The sequence below is a fragment of the Haemaphysalis longicornis genome, unplaced genomic scaffold (genome assembly GCF_048455015.1).
Source record: "Haemaphysalis longicornis isolate Haplotype H1 unplaced genomic scaffold, Haemaphysalis longicornis Haplotype H1 scaffold_9, whole genome shotgun sequence".
NCBI classification, from domain to species: domain Eukaryota; kingdom Metazoa; phylum Arthropoda; class Arachnida; order Ixodida; family Ixodidae; genus Haemaphysalis; species Haemaphysalis longicornis.
Window position 1 is genome coordinate 20,749,259 of NW_027526460.1, and position 6,000 is coordinate 20,755,258.

The 6,000-nt window shown below is 48.4% G+C and overlaps 1 long non-coding RNA gene across 1 annotated transcript in view; it reads right to left on the minus strand.

Annotated features, from left to right (window-relative positions):
• Positions 1–2,462, minus strand: part of LOC144153870 (uncharacterized) — a 226,482-nt gene extending 224,020 nt beyond the window's left edge. The window contains exon 1 of the long non-coding RNA XR_013319403.1: positions 1,912–2,462. This is a non-coding gene — a long non-coding RNA (uncharacterized LOC144153870). The remainder of the gene's footprint in view (positions 1–1,911) is intronic.
• Positions 2,463–6,000: the final 3,538 nt, after the last annotated feature.

Below are 6,000 nucleotides of genomic sequence, written 5' to 3' on the forward strand. Positions count from 1 at the left end.
GCTAGAAGCCGGCACTAAGGCCTCGCCCATGGCCTCGGCCAACCAGGTTGTAGACAAGGAAAAGTGCCAGTAGGAACACATGCATTAACCTTGGATGGCGTTCTTTACGACCCCTCAGTGAGAACACAGTAGATCGAAGGCACGGCGCACTGCAGAAGGGGGGGTATGACTGACAAAAATATCACCGCTAATTTATCGATGGCTCAGCGTGCGCTCCAGACAGCTTTATCATCAAAAGTTCTGCGCTCACTGCGGCCTCTGGCCAGTGCAGGGCGCCTGTAAAAGATGCGCAATCACCTAACAGTGTTGGCAGAAATGCGTTGCAAGAAACAGCTATCTGTAACGCGTTACGTTTTTTTGTAACTCCGCGTCCTCGTTGCCTCTTCAACTAGTTGCAGGTAACGTAAAAACCACCTTCCCGCATAGCCGGTAAAAAAAAGCAACAGCAGTTCATCACGGACGGCCCGGATGCAGCATCAATTGTATTTCCACTGAAACATAACTACTCATTCTACACGAGCAAACTTCCTCCGGATGTGTGGAAAAAAAAAGGGGGGGGGGGGAAGCTAGAATTCCGTTTGAATAGACATCAATGCGAAGGGCTCAACTTTTTCTTCCGAAGGATCGCAGTGTAGCATAAATTGCAGTTAAACGCTCCTAGTTGAACAACCACTAGTAACTTCTCCGTGCTCTAAGCCGACAGAGCCAGCGAGCACATGGGTGAAACAGCTATGAGTGTTAAACAAAACCTTTAATGGCTTTAACGTACATTTCGCACCGCACCAGCCACCCCCTCCAAGTTTCCCGTTACCGCACTAGGACTGCTACCTTCTCCGCGTCGTTCTTTCCGCGTGCTGTGAAGGACTGGAACGACCTCCCAAACCACGTCGTCACAATCACCTGCCCATCCACTTTAACTAAAAATGTAACGACTCACCTCTGTCAGTGAGACCTTATGGCAATGTATATATCCACCCCTATGTAACAATGTTTTATACCTTGTATACGCCCCTTATGTAGCAAAAGTTTGTTATATCCTGTATACCAACCCCTTATGTGGCAAATGTTTTTGATACTCTGTATATCCACCCCTTATGTAATACCCCCTTGTGGAGTCTTTAAGGAAATAAATTATGATGATGATGATAATGGCTCGCGATAAAAGAAAATCGCACCAACGCGTACGATACAAAAATGTGATCGGACTGACGGCAGGTTCTGGCACTCGAGCTCGGAGACGCGGTGAGCGAAAGGCAAGTCCTGGATGGTAACCGGAGAACGACGCCTGCGTGGTAGGCCGGATTTCCTGCGAAGAGAAAGCGAGGTAAGCGGCAGTACCAGGAAGACTATGCAGGACTCACCGAAAAGGGGGCCCATGAACAACACCGGGCGGAAGGGGAGGCTGGAAGGGAATGCACCACAGGAGGCAAAAGGGAGGGCAATGCACGGGAGCAGCTTTATTGGCAAAAGGCCTGTTACAAGGACGGGCGAGCTGGGGACAGGACAGGTAGGAGACGTGCACCTGCCTGGCTAAACGCCTGCTTGAAGAGAACCGAATGAGACAGTACACAATGGGAGGGGAACGCTCCGAGAACACGGCCACCGCCTGAAACAAACCGAGGACGAAGAAAGCAGGCACTCGCCTTTGCCGCGGCCCCTGGAGCCACCGTTGGGGGGCTCCGCAGAGTTTACCACGATCACTGCGGTGCTGCCTCGAAAGCTATCGCCTACCGCGCGTCGCGAGGCTTGCACGACGACCAATGCCCCACTAATTGCGGGCCAACAAGCGCTGCGCTCGCGAGCGAGTTCCGCTTTGTTTTAAATGACGGTGTCCGAACAGACCGAAGTTACGTCTTAGCCCAGCTTCTTCGCACGCAACTGCTCGCCCCGCGGCTGTGCCACGGAACTCACCGCTTCGACGACACTCCGTGGACGGAGTGGATAGTTGTGACGGGGTATTGGAAGCAGTGTTCGTAGCTCCAGTCGGTCGTCCAGTTCCGGGGTTCACCGCACGCGCACACACGTGCACACACCCACACGCGCGCAGACACAACAGAAATCACTTGCACAAAGGCGTAACAAGCGTTCGCATTAGCAACATTGCCGAGCGCAGCAAGGACGCAGAAGCCTTCCCTCACGGTAGGCGCCCGGTCACGACTCACTAAAAGCTCAGAATAGCGACGCAGCGGCAACGCAACGCGTTTATCCTTCGCCATCATTCCCAAGTGCCACAGACGGCGCACGGCTATTGGAGTCAAGCCCTTCTACTTCGCTACTTCGTCGATTCATCTGCTTCTAGAGCAAACTTTCAGCAATAAAAAGAGTGATAAAATCGGCAAGAGCGACCACCTCATCAACAGAGCCGTGGGCAAAGCCAAGTCGTGGCCTGACCATGACTGGGCAGATTTGCTGACGCTGCACTGGCGGCGTTCGCATGCTTCGCGCCGGCTGTCGCCTTGCTCAGTCCGCTCTTCCACGTTGTGTGCTTTTCTGCTCGAAGACGAGATGATGCTCGCACACTTTTTGTTAAAGTGAATATTGCTGTGTCCCACTTGGGGCGGTGTCGGAAAACCGTACTGCAGAAACGCCACATTTACACAGAAAATTCAACTTTACACAATGGGGTTTCTACAAAGGGCACATCAATCACAAAGCACACAAAAAAATAGAATGTCTTTAATGCATAACGGGTTCCATTGTGGTGGACGAATGCAGTTTAGCGCCATACGATTGAGCGATTATGACGATTAAAGGACCCAGTAACACGCGCACAAATGCCACGTTAATTACGTCTCACGATTAACCAATGGAAAGCCCAAATAAACGACAACGCTGATCTAACCAGCTCAAAACTTCCAGATGACCCAATTAAAAATAATAGATTCAAAATCATAACATCATATTCGATGAGCATGGCGTCGTCGTAGATATGGACTTTAGCTGATTGGATTTGTATTGGACTGATTGGACTTTGCATTTGTTTATGAGAAAGATTCGCGTTTGAACCTTCTTCCACAAAGAGGCGTTAGATTTTCAAATTTATCTTGTAGTTTTCAAGTTAGCGTAGAACTAAGAAAATCGAACGTTTAGATGTCTTTAACAAATCTCCCAAACCCCGCTGTTTAAATGCAATAGTAGTACATTAACCGCCATGTAATCCTTAAAGGGGCCGAATAATACAAAATACAAGTTTGCTTTATTTGAGAGATATTGTGTTTTATAGCGCCCCCAACGCGTGTCCGGTGGCAAACGATGCTTTATTCACTGAGAAATTAAACATTTTCAGCCAAATTTTACATTTTCCCGCTGAATCGTGTGTTTCGTGATGTCAGTGATGACGTATTCAGGGAATGTGCCCAAAACAAACTTTACTATGCTAAAGAAAATTTGACATCCACATCAATGAAGCAGTAAGGCTACAAAGGAAAGCTGTACAGCTTTCTTAGAAACGTCGCAGTTGAAGAAAAATTCGTCCTTGTCCAGGATACTTACTCCACCTTGGGGATTTCCGCTAAATTTTGTCGATTAACAAACGTTACTACGTTGACTAAGGCTTCTGCGTACGGGTAGTGGTTGTGGTAACACGAATTTATTTTATTTGCAAAGGATACAAATACGCCTTGTTACGCATTAGAGAATTTTGGTGTCTGGGGGAGAGGGGTAGGTTATGGGAATTTGGAAAGAAATGATATATCCGATGAGTTACGAAGCTAAAGGAAATGGTAGAGACTGGATGTTTCGAGGAAGTTACGAGGAAGAGCGCTGAGGAAACGCCGTTCCTCGTTCTGATTGAGAAGGAAAACATATGAATTGATGCCTTGATTACTGCCTATCTCTATAGATTGCGGGGCGATACCGCACAACGACCACTGTCCGCACTTTCTGTGCTTGGGACCGGATCTTGATCTGGCTGACTTTCGTTACGATTGATAGTAATTATTCCTGATAAATTGGGTGTGATCGACGAACAGGGTCACGTAAGGGGCGATGCCGCTTATGTCAGTTGGCCAGTGTCGTGTCAGACATTCCCAACGCGCCCGACTGCTGTGCAGCTTCGGGCACCCGCCGCGGTGGCTGTGGCTAAGGCGTTGTGCGTCTGAGCACGAGGACGCGGGTTCGATTCCCGGCCGCGGCAGCAGCTTTTCAGATGCAGGCGAAAAGAAAAAACGCCCTCTGTTTCCAGATTTCGGCGCACGTTAAAGATCCCCAGGTGGTCAAAATTAATCCGGAGCCGTCCACTACGGCGCGCCTCACCGACTGCGTTGCGTGGGCGCGTTAAACGCTACGATCAATCAATGTGCAGCTCCGGCCTGCATGCGCGCCGTACGCTGGCAGGGTGTCGGAACGAAATGTCTTTCGTTCTGGTTTTTGTCTGGTTACATGAATGAAAATTCCTTTCCGGTTCAGCTCCGGAACGAAAATAAAAATCATGGCTCGCAACGCTTCATAACAGTTCGCATTTGAGATTTATGAAATCTCAAGCCCGAACCGTCATGAATCGTTATGAAAATTGAGATTATGAAATTCCGTTAAAAGATTGAAAATTGTGGAATTACATTAAAAAGAATAAGTGATGCTTAGTAATGTTTTGTAAAAATTGATTGATTGATTGTAGGGTTTAACGCGGCGACGCAACGCAGGCGATGAGGCGCGCCGTAGTGGAGGGCTCCGGATTAATTTTGACCACCTGGGGATCTTTAAAGCGAACCTAAATGTCGAACACACGGGCGTTCTTGCTTTTCACCTCCATCAGAAAAGCGGCCGTCGCGGCGGGAATCGAACCCGCGACCTCGTGCTCAGCAGCCCAACGCCTTAGCCACTGAGCCACCGCGGCGGGTAATGTTTTGTAAAAAAGCTTCGTAAGTAATTGAACTGCACAAAAAAAGTCTAAGAAAACTTAAGCAGTCCTTGTCGTATACATTTTGATGGCGCAGTTGCAAATGACGTTCCAAGTTTGCACCCTATGGTGCCTAGAAACTACATGCCGGCAGTCCTCAACCTGGCACCCAGGACTGATTGAGACACTGACGTAAATGAAACATCCTCGAGCGCTATTTGTTTTGGGGCACCCCGTTCGGGTAAGGCGTACAATTGTTAGGTGCGAACACTCCAAGCCTCCAGAAAGCCAGCGCGCTGCGCACGTGCGCTCAAATCTTGAGTATGACGTCTTGGTCTGCGATCCCAACACTAAAATTCCTATGAATAAATTAGAGGCCATTCAAGATCCGGCTCTGCGCTTTGTTATTAATTCGTAATGTGATATTGTCGTAACGGTTTGTCTCAAGGAACGCTCTTAAACTCCTGTCTGTCATCTTAAAACACACTGTATGAATGAGAAAGCAAAAGACCAGCATCAGTATATTCAGCTCCCTACGTATACATATAGACGAAGAGATTACAGCCAGAAAATTGGTTAATATTCAAGGCGCACATCCGCATTGGAAGCGTCTTTCAAAAGCGAAGCTGTTTAGAAAATTGTTAGAATTTTGTGTACGGAGTAAAAAAAAAAAAAACCAGAAAAATGCCGGTCGCTCGGGGGTGCGTACGAACGCTCAGCGTCATTGGCGCACGCTTGTCGAGCGAAGCATACCCACTTAGGGAGATTGGCCAAAACTGCGGCGACCTCCCGCCAGTTAGCGATCGCCCCAGCGTCCTTGGCGTACATTTTTCAAGAGGGAGATCGGCGAAGATTGGGCTAAAAAAAACACCAGCGTTCGCCGCCATGTGACAACACTTGGTAGGAACGAGATCGACACGCCACAGCGTACGCCCCTCCCAGGTGATGTCCAATGATTATCACTAAAAGATTGATTGAAGGGAACGCATACTTTTAACAACAATGATGGAGTAAAGGTCGTTGCGTCGGCGAAGAAAAATCACATCGGCTTCAATCATGGAGTTAAGCTGTCGTGATGATCGTGAAGTTTGCGTACAGCTCCGCTACATTCAAGTATTACGCGCCAGTGTGAGCTTTCTTCATTTTTCTTTTAAATTCTATTA